The sequence below is a fragment of the Carcharodon carcharias genome, chromosome 31 (assembly GCF_017639515.1).
Source record: "Carcharodon carcharias isolate sCarCar2 chromosome 31, sCarCar2.pri, whole genome shotgun sequence".
Taxonomy (NCBI): Eukaryota; Metazoa; Chordata; class Chondrichthyes; order Lamniformes; family Lamnidae; genus Carcharodon; species Carcharodon carcharias.
This window is the reverse complement of record NC_054497.1, coordinates 1603837-1620000: the sequence shown is the minus strand read 5'-3', so window position 1 is coordinate 1620000 and position 16164 is coordinate 1603837.

Here is a 16164-nt window from a genome sequence, read left to right as displayed (position 1 = left end):
CCACCCCCACCCCTCACCCCTCACCCCCACCCCCACCCCTCCCACCCCCACCCCTCACCCCCACCCCTCACCCCCACCCCCACCCCTCACCCCCACCCCCACCCCTCCCACCCCCACCCCCACCCCTCTCACCCCCACCCCTCACCCCCACCCCTCACCCCCACCCCCACCCCTCACCCCCACCCCTCACCCCCACCCACCACCTCCCCTCCCCCAACCCCACCCCTCACCCCCACCCCCCACCCCTCACCCCCACCCCCACCCCTCCCACCCCCACCCCCTCACCCCCCCACCCCCCCCCCTCACCCCCACCCCCACCCCCTCACCCCGAACCTCCCCACCCCCCCCCACCTCCCCCACCCCCACCCCTCCCACCACCCACCCCTCAACCCCCACCCCCACCCCTCCCACCCCCACCCCCTCACCCCCCACCCCCCACCCCTCACCCCCACCCCCACCCCTCCCACCCCCACCCCTCACCCCCACCCCTCACCCCCACCCCCACCCCTCCCACCCCCCACCCCTCACCCCCACCCCCACCCCTCCCACCCCCCACCCCTCACCCCCACCCCCCACCCCCTCACCCCCACCCCCACCCCTCCCCACCCCCACCCCCACCCCTCTCACCACCCCCCACCCCCTCCCAACCCCCACCCCTCTCACCACTCCCACCCCCACCCCTCTCACCACCCCCACCCCTCCAACCCCCACCCCTCCCACCCCCACCCCCACCCCTCTCACCACCCCCACCCCTCCAACCCCCACCCCTCACCCCCACCCCCACCCCTCTCACCACCCCCACCCCTCCAACCCCCACCCCTCTCACCACTCCCACCCCCACCCCTCGCCCCCACCCCCACCCCTCACCCCCACCCCCACCCCCACCCCTCTCACCCCCAAACCTCCCACCCCCACCCCCACCCTCCCACCAACCTCTCCGCAATTTTACGGGTTTGGAGGGGGCGTGGCCGAGAACGGCCCACCCTCCCCCTGCACAAGGGCCTCAAACGGCCACGAGTGGCCACTTAAGAGCCGTTTACCGCTCAGCCTGGATTTTCAGGCAGGAGGGAGGAGCTCAGGGGCAGTGGGGGGAGTGGGGGGGAGTGGGGGTAGGGGGGGGTGGGCAGCTCGAAAATAAAACATGTTCAGGCCTCGGGTGGGTATTGGTGGCGTGGGCAGCCCCCCCTCCGAAGGGCCTGACTCCTGCGGCGGCTCCCTCCTCACCCAAACCACTCTACCCCTCTCTGCCCACTGCCCTGGGCCTAACCTCTGCTCCCCACCCTGAGACCCCCACACTTACCTGGTCCTGGACTGCTTGCATCCCAGCCCTGACCACTGCAGCCTCTGGCGCTGCAGTGTATAGTGAGCTGCTGGCCAACCAGGTTGTCCGGCAGGTCTCAGAGGCGGGTCTTCATCCTGAGAGAGGGGCGGAAGTCCAGTTTCCAGCCAATTAACACTTGTTGGAGCAGGGAAGACAGCGTTGGCAGGGGCTCTTCGGATGGTGGAGGGGAAACCTTGCTATCCTAAACATCCTGACCAGTCATTCTGAAACTGGGGCTCTCCAGACTCCTGACGGCTCATAGAGACTTTCCAGGGGGTTGTCTGATAAATAAGCAATCGCTCCACTGGACTTTTGCTGAACATATTTTACAAGAGTCACGGAGAGACATCTGACTATTACAATACCACTTTGCACCACAAATATTTCCAAATGGGACTCTTTTATATTGAATAATATATAATGGTTTATACATAGAAGCCTCTGTTGATTTTCCATCTTGAAAATGGGACAAAAGCAAAAAGTTCTGTTGAAGGGTCATACGGACTCGAAACGTTAACTGTGTTCCTCTCCGCAGATGCTGTCAGACCTGCTGAGTTTTTCCAGGTATTTTTATTTTTGATTTTGTTTTGAAAATGGGACAGTTTGCTCCATCAACTCCTGGGAGTCACCATTAACCAGAAACTGAACTGGACCAGCTATAGAATGACTGTGGCTGCAAGAGCAGGTCAGAGGCTGGGAATTCTGCAGACAGTAACTCACCTCCTGACTCCCCAAAGATTCTCCACCATCTGCACGGCACAAGTCAGGAATGCGATGGAATACTCTAAGAAGCTCAAAACCATCCAGGGCAAAGCATCCCACTTGATTGACAGCCCATCCGCCAATGTAAACATTCACTCCCTCCACCACCGACACACATTGGCAGCAGCAGGTACCATCTACAAGATGAACTGCAGCCACTCGCCAAGCCTTCTTCGAGAGCACCTTCCATAATCTCTATCACCAAGAAGGACAAGGGCAGCAGACTCATGGGGACACTACCATCTGCAAGTTCCCCTCCAAGCCACACACTGTCTTGTTTATTTTGTTAATGATGCACACAGGCTGTCGACATTGTAGTTGAGCCAACTTTACTGATAACACATTTTCCTAACATGAACACATAGCTGCAGTGTCTGAACTCTGTCAAGACAGGACCCAACATGTGCTATCTGACCTTCAACCCCCAGGTCAGGTGACCCCACATATATAGTAGAGTACCATAGAGTATCTAATACTGGAGTCCACAACCACAATCAGCTATTATCATGACACACACTATCCTGACTTGGAACTCAATTCCTGTTCCTTCACTGTGGCTGGGTCAAAATCCTGGAACTCCCTCCATAACAGCACTGTGGGTGTACCTACACCACATGGACAAAATCCTGGAACTCCCTCCCTAACAGCGCTGTGGGTGTACCTACACCACCTGGACTGAAGCGGTTCAAGAAGGCAGCTCACCACCACCTTCTCAAGGGTAACAAATGATGGCCTTGCCAGCGATATCTATATTCCATGAACAAATAAAATAATATAATTATTGTCAGTATGGTGTCATGGTGGAGACAAGAGTAAAGGGAATGAGCATTGAGGAGCTTGAAGTGAGCCAAAAGGCAGGAATGAGAATGCAGTCTCCAGGTATGTAATGAGGAGCAGGCTGGCTATATAAGTATTTTACAGCAATATAATTTTGATGGGGGTGGAGGGAGGGGGGTAGTCATAATTACTAATCAATTTGAAAAAGTATCTTATAAGTAAACTGCTTTGGGAAGCATTGCTTTAGGGAGTGCCACACTGTCAGAGGTGCTGACTTCCAAATTCAATGTTAAGCTAAGACCCATCTCTGTCCTCTCAGGTGGATGGGAAAGATCCTATGGGATTATTCTAGGGAAAAACAGGAAAGTTCTGGTCAATATTTGTCCTTCAGTCAGTATCATTACAATCTGCCCATTATCTCATCACTGATTGTGAGAACTTGCTGTGTGCAAATTGGTTTCCACATTTCCGACATTGTAACAGTGGCGGCATTTCAAACTAAGTGCTTCACTGGGGGTAAAATGCTTTGGAACATCTTGAGCTTGTGAAAGGTGCTTTACAAATGCAAGTCTTTTTACGATTGGCCAGCTGGAGGTAAACCCAAAGCCAACAATGGCAGCCACAATTAGCCAATCTCAGAAAGTAACTTTGCCTCAAATCTTTATTATATTTCAGTTTTTTTACCTTAACAAAATACACTTTGGGGGTGGCAGATCATTGAATAGCACCCCCATCAGCTAAGTGCATCACAAACAATTATATTTTATGTAAAAAAAGCACTCATGATATTAAACCACACACTTCACCTATGTCTATTGCGATCAATCCTGAATTTTGACAAGTATAAATTATGGAAAATTGCTGTTTTCCCACCATAATTCCCATTCTGGCCCACCAACCCTGATGTCGTTCCTAGCTGACTTTGGCTGAGAATATTCAATGGATGCCCAGGAGTTAAAATGGCCTCGACTCTCCAAGATGGGTTCTCTCCTGCCAAGAGCTATCATCACGTAAATGGTCGGCCCAGAGCGGCATTCACATATGAAGATCAGGTTGCTCCTTCCATCCTTGATGAGTTAGCTGATCATGGGTTGACAGCAATACAGTCCAATAATGCTGCCAAAACTGGCACCAGTGTCCTGCACAAAGGAAGGTAAAAATTAGCTATGGTTCCCATGCTAACCATTGTTCGATGAATGACTTTCAGATGTCAGACGAATGCACCATTCAGCTCAGCACTCTCAGAGCCTTAGGAAGAGGGGAAGGCCATTCAGCCTGGGTTCTACTGTTCCATTAGATCATGGCTGATCTGCACCTTGACCGCATTTTCACATCTTTGCACCATATCCTTTAATACATTTGCCCCAGTTGACATCATTCCTGAAATACCCAGCACTTACGGCCTTTAGAGGGTGAGTTCTACGATCCTTCACAAAAATAAGTGCTTCCTAATTTTGTTTCGCAATGATCCATTATGCCCAATTGTTCTTGATTCGCCAATTAGGGGAAATTGGTTCTCCATACCATTTTAGCACTGTAAACACCTTGATCAGATTGCCCCTCAATCTCCAATACTCATGCAAATACAAACCAATTTCATGCAAACTCTACCCAGCCAGTAACCATGGTTAACTAATTTGATGTCAAGCTGAGCTGAAGTTTCCCTGTGTGCTATATTTAGCACACTAATTAGTGTGCTTGTGTTAAATTCTTATTGGTGTTATTGTAACAAAGACATTAAGCCATTAGCTAATTACCCTGTTGAGAGACCACATTCAGGTATTTCATGAAAACACATTAATCTGTGCACTAGAATCAGCACATGGAGGAATTTTAACCCCTCGCTGTCTCAGTTCATAGTGGAAAAATGGTCAGTTTGACAACATGGCAGGAACTGGTTGGTCAGCAGGAAGCAGATCCCATCAACACCTTCAGCAAAGGAAGGGAGAATGCAGGTAAAGTGTTGGAAGAGCGTTCGGTTGGGTTTACCTAGCGCACTGGACTGTGTGCAACAAAATTTGGGGATATTTTTAGCCAATATGTCACGCAAAAAAATGGTTAGGATCGAACAAAATGCTGACTGATCAACCTCGTCTGCTTTTGTTCTTTATTGAAGTCAATGGAGACGGATATTTGGCAAGATGTGAAACTCCCATCCCAGCTGATCCGGTGAATTTCCTGCCAAGAGAGGTTAAAATTCTCCCCATTATGTGACTGGAAAATAACAATGTCAGTGGAACAAATAAGCTGTTTATATTGTAGTGCCTCTGTTGACCTCCGGACACCCCTTAACAACCAATGAAGTACTTTAGCAGTAGCCGCTGTTGCACATAAGGAAACAAGGCAATCGTTTGCATGGAGCGCATCCCACAAATAGCAATAAGGCAAATAAAGACTTAGTTTGTTTTAGAAATGTTGGTTAAGAGATACATACTGGGGAGGACTTGAGGAGAACGCTCCTCTGCTATTTTTATTGTTTTTTTCTCATTAACGCCTAGGATATGAACAATGATGATCAAGGCAGCAGTGTTGGAGCTTTCTGAGCTGTTGGAATTCATGTAGTGAAGCTACATCTGCAGTGCTGTAAGGTGGACTATTCCAGGATTTTTAATCAGTGACAATGAAGGAATGATCAGACAGTCCCATTTCAGGGAGATGGCAGCACGGTGGGGAGATGGTGGCACGGTGGGGAGATGGTGGCATGGTGGGGAGATGGTGGCATGGTGGGGAGATGGTGGCATGGTGGTAATGTCACTGGGCTAGTAATCCAGAGGCCCAGGCTAATGCTCTGGGGCCATGGGTTCAAATCCCCCAGGGCACTGGTGGAATTTAAATTCAGTTAATAAACCTGGGATGTAAAACTCGCCTCAGTAATGATGACCATGGCAACAATTGTTGTAAAAACCCATCTGGTTCACTAATGCCCTTTAAGGGAAGGAACTCTGCCACCCTTACCTGGGCTGGCCTCCATGAGACTCAAGACTTCAGACCCACAGCAATGTGGTTGACTCTTAAGCACCCCCTGAAATGACCTACAAGGACAATTAAGGATGGGCAAAAACTGCTGACCACATCCCATGAAAAAATAAAGGAAAAAAAATGGTGCATGCGAGTCAGAGGTGATGGTGTTCCCAGGAACCTGCTGCCCTTGACCTTCCAGGTGGTAGAAGTCACAGGTTTGGGGGGTATCACATCCTTGATGAAAGATTTGGGATGAGAATCACTACAGCAAAGAAGGGGGGAAAAATAAACTCACCCTGTTCTACAAAATATGGAATGGGATGGTGGGAACTGACAGAAACAAGTACCTAGTGCTCTCCAGCAATGACAAAATGTGAGGTGGCATCCACACAAACTACAAAAACCATTTGTTTCCCAGACAGTCTTTCTACCCAAAGACAATCCCATAATGGAACAAGCTGCCAAAGGAGATAAACATGTGAAATCTCCAAGACCCACCTTTAGATTATTTTATATACATGTTTCTCATTATTGGAGCTACCATATGAGCAGGTCATACCTGGTTTAAGGCCATAAGAACATAAGAAATGGGAGCAGGAGAAGGCCATTCGGCCCTTTGAGCCTGCTCCCCCATTCAATAAGATCATGGCTGATCTTCTACTTCAACTTCATTTCCCTGCACTACCTCCGTATCCCTTGATGTTCTTAATATGTAAAAATCTCCTGATCCCAGCCTTGAACTAAATGTCTGAGCCTCCACAACCCTCTGGGGCAGAGAATTCCAAAGATTCACCACCGTCTGAGTGAAGAAATTCCTCTTCATCTCAGTCCTAAATGACTTGGTCCTTGTTTTGAGACTGTGTCCCTGGCTCTAGGCACCCCCCAGCCAGGGGAAGCATTCTTCCTGCACCTATCCTGTCGAGTCTTGTGTTTTTTTATTCGTTTATGGGATGTGGGTGTCACTGGCCAGTCCAGAAGTTATTGCCCAAATCTAATTGCCCTTGAGAAGGTGCTGGTGAGCTGCATTCTTGAACCACTGCAGTTCCATGTGGTGTAGGTACACCCACAGTGCAGTTAGGGAGGGAGTTCCAGGATTTTGACCCAGCAACAGTGAAGGGGCGGTGATATGTTTCCAGATCAGGGTGGTGTGTAGCTTGGAGAGCAACTTCAAGATGGTGGAGTTCCCATGTGTCTGCTACTCATGCTCTTCTAGATGGTAGTGGTCGTGGGTTTGGAAGGCACTGTCTAAGGAGCCTTGGTGAATTTCTGCATTGCGTCTTGCAGATGATACACACGCTGCCACTGTGCGTCCGTGGCCCTGGACTGAAATAATTGGCCTCCGGCACCACAATCTTTTCCTGGGTATGGCTCCATATGGTTCCTTGGAATCCTTTTTTGTCCTTTTGATAAAGCAGGAGTCTTAACCAAAAGACATCGCTTCTGACATTAGTACAGCTTTCTCTTAATACTATGTGTTCATTTCTCTGGAGTGAGGCTTAAACCTGCATGCTTTGATTTGCAAAGCAACAGTTCTACCAATGAGCCAAGTGTGACACCTAAAAAGAGCATGGATACTATAAATTGTCTTTGGAGCTATACAGCTGTGACACATCACTAGTGATGAGAAGTGAGTTGTGCAGGAGTCATTGTTCAGCATTTGAAACTGGCCAACCTTGATATTGGTGTTTGAACTGGGATCCTTCTGATGTATAATTCATCTTTTCACAGAACTTTTTGGATGCTTAAATAGAGTTTTTTTTCCAGTAACTTGCTGATGTGGCTGAGCTAATAAGCAGGAGCTGCAGCTGTCAAGGACAAGTTATTAAGTGCGGACAGATTACACCTTACAGGATAGCAGCCAACCCCAACAGCCATTTGAAAATAGTACTTTTTTTCTCTTTCTTCATTCGTGGGATGTGGGTGTCCCTGGCAAGGACAACATTTGTTGCCCATCCCTAACTGCCCCCAAACCAAGTGACTTGCTACGCCATTTCAGAGGACAGTTAAGAATCAACCACATTGCTGTGGGTCTGGAGTCACGTGCAGGCCAGACCAGGAAAGGGCAGCAGATTCCCTTCCCTAAAAGACATTAGTGAACCAGATAGGCTTTTACAACAATTGACAATGGCTTCATGGTCATCATTAGATTTTTAACTCCAGATTTTTTATTGAATTCAAATTCCACCATCTGCCATGGTGGGATTTGAACCCAGGTCCCCAGAGCATTACCTTGGGTCTCTGGATTACTAGCCCAGTGACAATACCATTACCAATACCATCACCTCCCTGTGAAGTGCAGTGCCCAGAATTGGATGCATTATTCCAGTTGAGAACGAACCAATCAAGATTGATACCCTATCAAGGTTCATCATAACTTCAACAAAAATTGCTGGAAAAACTCAGCAGGTCTGACAGCATCTGTGGAGAGAAAGACAGAGTTAATGTAGAGCTCTCTTTACTTCCCTTTAGTTCTGAAGAAGAGTCATACAGACTCGAAACGTTAACTCTGTATTTCTCTCCACAGATGCTGTCAGACCTGCTGAGTTTTTCCAGCAATTTTTGTTTTTGTTTCAGATTTCCAGCATCTGCAGTATTTAGCTTTCATCATAACTTTCTTGCTTCTATACTTTTGTACTCCGTGCCTCTATTTATAAAGGTTCACATTTCAAATGTTCTTTGATGCATCACAAGGGAACTGAACAGTCTGGTCCAAAATTCTATTCCATCACAATGATACAAAATGCCTCTTAGATCACTATTTTCAATCTCTATCACAATTATTTCAACACATCTTGGCACCAATTTCCGTCTGCACAATTTTAATGTTTATCCGTTTCACATAACAAATTTATTAAAGCTCTAAACATAGGGTAGAGCAAATTAAAATCCTAGCTGTTGTGTAGCACATGAACAGTTGGTAAGGTGTTAGGGCAGAGCTCTGTACAGAACTCCTTGGCTTTGGAAGCTACAGAGTTTTCATAACAGCATCCAGTCCGAGAGCCATTCAGTTTAGCCTGTCATTCAGCAAATCAATCTGAACAATGAATTACAGATAACACTTAAACTAAAACATGTCTTACACAAAACAAAAGGATTAGACTTCCTAGACAGGTTGTGTGGAACTTGGCAGCTGTCAGGTTGTGTTCTGCATGCAAAAATGTGTTGGAGAGTGTTCCAAGCTTGGTTGAAGATTTCTTATGTAAACAGTGTGCTTGGCCCAGGAATTCTGCATAATAGGTGTGAGCTGGGCCTCAGTCCATAAGGCATTTGGGATTCTGGGCTTAATAAAAGGATATAGTACAAAGCTAAGGAAGCTACAGTGAACATTTATAAAATATGCGTTCAGCCTCAACTTTAGTGTGCCTAATTCTGGGCACCACATTTTAGGAAGGATATGAAGGCATTAGAGAGGACACAGAAAAGACTTACAAGAATGTTTCCAGAGATGACTTCAGTTGCATGGATATGTTGGAGAAGCTGGAATTATTCTCCTTAGAAAAGTCGAGAGGAGATTTGATAGAGGAGTTCAATATCATGTGGAATTGGGAGTTCTCTTATTTGTTCATGGGGTGTGGGCATTGCTGGCAAGGTCAACATTTGAGCCCATCGCTAATTGCCCTTGAGAAGGTGGTGGTGAGCTGCCTTCTTGAACCCCTGCAGTCCATGTGGTGTAGGTACACCCACAGCGCTGTTAGTGAGGGAGTTCCAGGATTTTGACCCAGTGACAGTGAAGGAACGGCGATATAGTTCCAAGTCAGGATGGCAAGTGGCTTGGAGGGGAACTTGCAAGTGGTGGTGTTCCCAGGCATCTGCTGTCCTTGTCCTTCTGGGTGGAGGTCATGTGTTTGGAAGGTGCTGTTGAAGGAGCCTTGATGAGTTCCTGCATTGCACCTTGCAGATAGTACACATTGCTGCCACTGTGCACCAGAAGGCAAAAGAGGTTAATATTTGGGATGATGGACTGTGTGCTGATCAAGTGGGCTGCTTTGTCTTGGATGGTTTTTGAGCTTCCTAAGTGTTGTGGGAGCTGCACTGATCCAGGCAAGTGAGGAGTATTCCATCACCCTCCTGACTTGTCACCTTGCAGATGCTGGACTAGTTTTGGGGAGTCAGGAGGTAAGGAAAATAAATTTCTCTTCATTTCAATCTTGGATGACCATCCTCTTATCTTGAGATTGTGCACCTGCTTCTAGACTTTCCAGCACAGGGAAACAACTTATCAGCATCAACCATGTCAGGCCCTCTTCGGAGCTGGTATGTTTGAAGAAGATCACGCTTAGTTCTTCTAAACTCCAGAGAGTGCTAATTCCACTGGATCCTCAATACTACCCTCACTAACCCGGCTCTTAGTTATTCACAGCCCTGATAACCCAGCATTGAATGATGAGGAGGGGAAAAAGAGCAAGAACCTGTGTTCCTATAGCATCTTTAACCACCAAAGGTTACCCCAAAGCACTTTACGACCAACAAATTACTGTTCAAGGTGTAGTCACCATTGTAATGCAGCGAACAACTTAAGCACAGCAAGCTCCCACAAACAGTCATGTGGTAATGATGAGATAACCTGTTTCAGTGATGTTTGTTGAGTGATAAACATTGGTCAGGACACCAGGGATAATGGGCCTTCTTTCCTTTGAGATTAGTGCTGTTGGATCCTTTAAATTCCCTTGGGGGAGGGATAGATAGATCTTTGGCTTAACATCTCATTTCAGAGGCGGACTCTAACAGGGCAGCACACCCTCGGGCCTGTGTTGGAGTGTCAGTAGATTTAGTGCTTAACCTCACTGAAATGGGACTTGAACTCATAACCTTCTGATTTAGAGGTGAGAATCCTACCCACTGAGCCTACCCTCTCCTTCATCTCATTTAGCTTTGCCCATTTTACTTGGGATCACCACAATGTTGGTTGGTCACCCTTCTCCATCTCCCCCTGTCAGTCACTCATTTCTCTTCCATTCCCACTGTCTTTACGTCACTTGCGACCGCATCCTTCCATCTGGTCTTAGGCCTTCCTCTTCTCCTTCTTCCTGGCATCTCCATCAACCACATTTCTTACCTCCCTCCGCATCAGATGACCAGACCATTTCAATCTCTTCTTGGCTACTTTCTTCGTTTCTCCCCCAATCTTCACTGACCCCTTGATTTGCTGGTTCCTGACTTTGTCCTTTTATGTCACTCCATACATCTATCTCAGCATTTGCACCTCATTCGTATCCAGTCGTTGTTCCTCTCTTCTTGATATAGCCCAAGTTCCTGCCCTATTTAACAAGGTCAGTTTCACAATTATCTTGTAGATTCTTCCCTTCAGTTTTATCGATATTTTTCTGTAACGGAACGCTCCACTGTACTTCTTCCAGTTACTCCAACCAGAGCTAATCTGTCACTTAAATTCCATTTCCATTCTTCCTTCTTCAACCACCACAGGCCCCAAGTACTGGAAACAACTCACTTTTTCCAAGGCTTCACATTTGATCTTTACGCTTTCAGTCTGATCCTCTTCCCTAGGCTCAAACTGACAATCCATAAATTGGGTCTTCGGTTCACTGATCTTCATGCCCCTGCCTTCCAGGGCTTTTCTCCATCATGTTCTCATCATCCCCACCACATAACTCAATATCATCTGCAAACATCATCGACCATAGCACTGCCTGTCTCACTTGCTCAGTTTGAACATCCATGATAATTGGGAAGAGGAAGGAACTCATTGCCAATCCTTGGTGCAATCTGACTTTGGCTTTGAAACTCTCAATCTCCCTCCCACTGCTTCTTACTCTTACCTGGCGCTCCTTGTCCTTGTCCTGTGATGGTTGTACGTACTTCTCAGGGACTCCATTCTAGCACATCTTCAGACTTCCTCCCTCAGCAACCAGTCACAAGCTTTCTCCAGGCCCAGAAATCCAATCTTTATGCTGGATTGGCCTGCCCGATACTTCTCCATCTCTTGTCTCAAAATAAAAATGGCATCGATGGTGCTTCTTCCAGGCGTGAATCCATACTGACCTTCACGACTTCCACTATTTCTCTCACTCTCTGATCTATGACTTTTTCCCAGTAGGAATCCCTCAATAGGTATGGCAATGTTGAATGTCTCCCTTTCCTTTACTGCTGGCAAAATGCTTTGTCTCCTTGGCCTTGGGATATTCTGTCTCATCATAATGCAATTGAGTAGCTTGTTTCAGACCTGGACCCCATATTCAGGTATGCAGGTCCCTACATTCCCTGGTGCCTCATCCAGTCCCACTGCTTTTTTGTTTCTTTTATTCCTTTCAGTGCTGTCCTGACTTTTTTTCCAGACTGATGCTACTTGTCACTCCTTGATTTGCAGCTACCTGTTCTGTCTTTGTCCTTGGATTTTCTTCATTCACAAGACAGTTCAAGTACTGGCTCCACTTCTCTTTGATATCACCCATTTTCACTAAGGTTACTCTACTCTACCTGCACCTTGATTGTATGTACATTTCCCACATCTTTTGTTGACCCATCTGTAGCAACTGCGATTCTGAAGATATCTTTTTGTCCCTCTTTGGTATTCAGACTTTCATTTATTTCTTCCACGGCCAGGGGTCTTTCTCCAGCAATCACCTCCTTTTTGTCTTTATACTGCTCTTTGTCTTCTTTTGTCCCGACTGTTCTCACTTACTTAACACTTCCTTCTTTCCTGTTACCGTACTTGGTGTTTTCATCCCGCTGCCAGGCTATCTTCTCCAGCCTTTCTCCTCCCTAATGACCTTCCACGTTCTTCTCCAGTTTTCCTCATCAAGTCTGCCGAGTTCCTCCAGTCTTCCACGGTCTCTGTTGTAGCTTCTTCTATTTCACTTGGCTGTCTCGCCGTCTGCTCTCTGAATTCCTCCTTCACTCGTGGACATTTGAGGTTCCACCACCTGATGCTCTGTCTACCTTTCCATTTTGTTTCTTTTGCAATCGGCTGTACCACCAACACTCTACGTTGGATGGTCAAAACCTCGTGTGGGATGGTGTTGCAGTTCTTTGCTTCCTTTCCATGTTCCTTTCTAACCATGATGTATTCCTCTGTCACCACTGCTGCAGGTTATGAGGTGGTTTTCTGTATTTTTGACCCCAGGTATTTAGTATTACAATAGATTACAATAATATTTAATAATGGGCAGAATCTTCCGTTTGGCGTGCAGGCGCACACCCGACACGCTCAAGCATAAAATGACACGCAATGACGTTGGGCGAGTGTCCTGACTTCATCACTCACTCACGATATTTTGTTCGGCGGGCACATGACAGAGTTGGCAGCGCGCCCGCCGACAATTAAGCAGCCTATTAAGGCCCTCAGTGAACTAATTGATCGAAACTTTTCGCTGCCCGTCCAACTGTTCAGTTGGCAGGGCAGGTGAAAAGGCCGAGCGGCCTTTGCATTGTTGGCGAAATGTCATCCACGGGTGGGATGAGGTTTCTACCAGTGATTAAAAAGAATAAAAACTTTTTCCACTTGTCTCTAACACGTCCCTCCCATCTAACAGAGTCACATGAGGGGACATGCTTTTTAACGTTTTAAAAATCTTTCTTGTTTATCTGGAAAATCTTCCGCTCCCTGGGGCAGCTCTGTGTCTCAGGGAGCTTTTACTGTGCGCGCCCACGTGTATGCACTAACTTCCACACACACGCTCCACACCCCCCTACCCCTGCAGCACACATTTCACACTGACTGGCTGTTAACTGGCCAGCCAGTGTGAAATCGTGGTCGGGCCCTGAGCGCGGGAGACGATTGTTTTTCCAACCACTCCTGGGCCCACCCACCGAGTCCGTCCAACCACCGGAAAATCCTGGCCAATAAGTTCACAGATCTTTCCCCCAAAGTGTCAGTCCATATCTTATTCTCATGGTTTTGCTTTCAGAAAGTGCTCACCTTTATTCTGCTCTGGACCAATGCTTTGTACCTTTAATGCTATCATTACCACTCCCTTTGCTATGTGCTCCATGATATCTCTGTCATTTAATCTGCCCCACCCTCTAACCTTTCCCTGACCTTCTCTTTCGCTCCACCTGCTCTCCCCCCCTCCTTTTTCAACAGCAGGAAAGCCAGCACTGACTCTCTCCAGTTCCGAAGAGTCATATTGGACTCGAAACGCTAGCTCTGTTTTTCTCTCTCCACAGATGCTGCGAGACCTGCTGAGTTTTTTCTACACTTGCTGTTTAAATTTTAATTTACTATTACTAGTTGGGTGACCCAACCAACTCCAAGATCTTGGCTTCTCCAAAGCAATATCCGTCATGGATGACCTCGTCTGCTGCTCTTTATCTCTCCACATGCCACCACTAGCCTGTCACTGAATGGTGTTGTTGGAATTGCGTCGTCCATCTGTTCCCAGTAGCCTTGTTTCTGCTCTGGTCCACACCCGCTTTTGTGGTACATTAACAACTAACTATGTTTCACACTTCTCCCCCCATTCCTAGGACTACTTTCATGACTCTGACACAGATTGTGCCCATACCTTTTCCTTCATTTCCTCGATTTGTGCTATTCCCACACATTTCTTCTCTCATCCTATCCACACTAGTAAAGCTTATGTCCACTACTGATTCATCTTGCTTTGCTGCCCTTTGCCTTTGTTTCCTGGAGACCCATCATTTGTATTCCTTCTTCTCTCTGTCAGGCCACTTGCCTCACCACTTCTATCAGGCTCCTAACAGTGGGCTTGCTATTTTACGTAGAAAATAGGAGCAGGAGTAGGTCATTCAGCCCTTCGAGCCTGCTCCGCCATTCAATATGATCATGGCTGATCCTCTATCTCAATGCCATACTCCCGCTCTCTCCCCATATCCTTTGACACCTTTAGAGTCCATAAATCTATCCATTTCCTTCTTAAATATATTCAGTGACTTGGGCTCCACAGCCCTCTGTGGTAGAGAATTCCATAGGTTCACCACCCTCTGAGTGAAGAAGTTTCTCCTCATCTCAGCCCTAAGACTGTAACCCCCCTCAGCCAGAGGAAACATCATCCCTGCATCCAGTCTGTCCATCCCTGTCAACATTCTATATGTTTCAATGAGATCCCCTTTCATTCTTCCAAACTCCAGTGAATACAGGCCTAGTCAGCCCAATCCCTCCTCATACGACAATCCTGCCATCCCAGGAATCAGTCTGGTGAACCTTTGCTGTACTCCCTCTATGGCAAGTATATCCTTTCTTAGGTAAGGGACCAAAACTGCACACAATATTCCAGGTGTGGTCTCACCAAGGCCCTGTACAGCTGTAGTAAGATATCCTTGTGGGTCATCTTTTCACCTCTCCTGTAGGCTTTCCTCTTCAGCCTTCCTTGTCCATGGAATGGTGACACATTCATTCACAGGATTCAGGAAGGGAAGCCCTGCACATCGCTTGCAAGGTAGTCCGAACATGGTACCATTTCCATTTCCTCGCAACCCCCCCAGGATCCTCAATGCCACCCTGACTAACTTTGTTCATGGTTGTTAGCATTTCTAATAACCCAGCAATGAATGGTGAGCAGAGGAAAAAGACAGAGAATGTGTCTTCTTATAGCATGTTTCTCAGGCTGGGATTAAATTATAACTTTACTTAAAAATTTGTACACAGGATGTGGGCATTGCTGGCTAGACCTTCCCTAATTGCCCTTGAAAAGGTGGTGGTGAGCTGCCTTCTTGAACCGCTGCAGTCCATGTGGTGTAGGTACACCCACAGTGCTGTTAGGAAGGGGGCTCCAGGAGTTTGACCCAGTGACAGTGAAGGAATGCTGATATATTTCCAAGTCTGGATGGTGAGTGACTTGGAGGGGAACTTCTAGGTGGTGGTGTTCCCATCTACCTGCTAGATGGTAGCGGTTGTGGGTTTGGAAGGTGCTGTCGAATTTAAATTTGAACGGTGAAATGATGAAAACACAGTATGAGCTGGATTTTTAAGGATACAATACACAAGCAGCGTGCCTGTGCCGGCTTTTGGAAAGAGCTGCCCAATCCATTCTGTTCATTATCGTCCTGAAATGTTTTCAACTTCATGTAGTTGAACCCTCAGCAGCGATGTTAGGCTCTGCCGCTGCTGAATTTTGGGCGATACAACAGCAAAATGCCATCCATAGTGCACACATATACATCGACAGACTCACACCAACACTGCTGACACAAATTACGCTGGGCACCACCTTGGTGCAGGCACGAGCACTAACAACACTTAAGAAGACTGACACAATCCAGGACAAAGCAGCCCACATGGTTGGCAGCCCATCCACCACCATAAACATTCACTCCCTCCCACCGCCTACAAGATGCACTGCAGCAACTCGCCAAGGCTCCTTCAACAGCATCTTCCAAACCCTTGACCTCTACCACCTAGAAGGACAAGGGCAGCAGATGCATGG